This window comes from Condylura cristata, unplaced genomic scaffold (genome assembly GCF_000260355.1).
Source record: "Condylura cristata isolate star-nosed mole 26May11 unplaced genomic scaffold, ConCri1.0 scaffold00036, whole genome shotgun sequence".
In the NCBI taxonomy this organism is placed as follows: domain Eukaryota; kingdom Metazoa; phylum Chordata; class Mammalia; order Eulipotyphla; family Talpidae; genus Condylura; species Condylura cristata.
Window position 1 is genome coordinate 14675083 of NW_004567137.1, and position 1927 is coordinate 14677009.

The window sequence follows — 1927 nt, forward strand, 5'->3', positions numbered from 1 at the left end:
GCTGAAACTGATATTTTTCATCATTAGATGTTTTAGGGAATACCAGCATCCTATAGTTAATGTGATAGAAATGTTTAATATTTTGGTAATATAATAATTTATCAAAACAATTCCAGTTGTGTAATTACAAATTTGTTTCCTTGTAATTTAGACATAAAATGTTCAATTTAAGAAAATTAACAACCAGTTGGCTAGGATACTATAGGATGCTAAAACAAGATCTATCTTATAATTTGGCATTGTAGTGGGGAAAATATTTATTTTAAAACAATTGGGAGTAGATTTTTACATTTTATCATTATTTAATGGCTGTTAAAATTACTTTTCCTCAATTTGAAAGTAATTAAATGATGAATTATAAATATATTTTAAGAACCCCAATTGAAATTTATTTAGGAATAATAGTTACCTGGTCCTTTCTAACAAAGTTACCAAAAACATTATTTTGAAATATCTTTTTGTCCCCTGATTGTATTGATTTATTATATTTCTAGGGGGGAGAGTTTATAATATATTTTTTGTTTTCAGGATTTTTTTTAATTGTTATCTTTATAAGCCTAGTATAGGTGCATATAATATTTTTGGCTAAATATAAATAAAAGTATATCTGAGCTAAATATATTTATATATTGTGTTTATATACATTTCTTTTAATGTTTTTATCTATGTACATATAATATGTGCATGTATGTGTGTGTATCTGAAAGTCCCAGATAAAGTTATTTCAGGTGATCATGTTTTCATTCCTTAGGTCTCTATATTACATCAGGAAGAATGTTTTCTATTTTTAGATGTTATTAATTATGCCTTAGGAAACATTGCAGAAAACTCCTGCTGTGCTTTTTGCTAGAAATTCTCAGATATGAGTGAGGAGAGAGAGACATATGTGGATCCCAAACTGATAAAGTTGAAGAAACGAAAGGACATAAATTGCCCAGCTCAGAAACGGAGAGGTAGTTTTGTTTCACTGCTTTCTTGATTTCTGAAAACATAACCAAGTAAGAAAAGATGAAGTCATTGTGTCTAAATGTATCTAATATTTTATACCTGATTCCTCTTATTGATTGTTATATTTAAAGGTAATATTTGATGAGGCTTGTAATTATAGGAAATAGTGTTATTAATTTGAAACTCCTGAAAAAAAATTTTCGTTTTTTTTTAATTCTGAACATTCTGCTCTGCTTAGTACTTACTTTTTTTTCCCTTTTATTTTCATTTTCTACAGAATTTCCATGGCATATTGTTGCAGTATGTCTGGGAATTTTACTCGGGCTGGTAACCGCAGTCTTAGTATACAAGTGTGAGTATCAGGAACACACATCTCCTGGGAACAACATGCCAGAATGAATGAGATATTAAAGCTTCTGAGCTCCTGCTAAACTTTGTAAACTACAGAGTCCTGTAGAAATGTTACTAGTCCTGAGGGAGTGGATGGTAATATTGATGATGATGATGCTTTTATTCATTTGCTGTTATTTTTCTTTTTTTGCCATACAAAATGGTACAGTATCTCTGAGGTAAAAAATGTGCTCATATGTACAGTATTGTTTACATATATATTAGAACTTATTTTTAATCTAGTGTGTTTTGTATCAGTAAATTTAATAGAATCTTCACTTGAAAATTATATTCCTTATCACACTTTACTTGATTTATTGTCTCTGTGTTTAAATGTTAAATATCATATTAATATATTTTTATGAATTGAAAACCTTTTACAAACCACCTTTGCTTTTAATCTCTTTTTTTCCCCTAATGATAATTAAGTTTTAGTTTGTTCATTCGACAAACAGTTTTGAGTATTTTCTATGGGTCAGGCACTGTGTATGGCACCAAAAATACAGAAATAAAAAAATCAACTCTCAATGATCTCAGTGTAAAGGGAAAGTTTCTCTTTTAATGAAGTAGTTTTTTGCACATTTTTTTT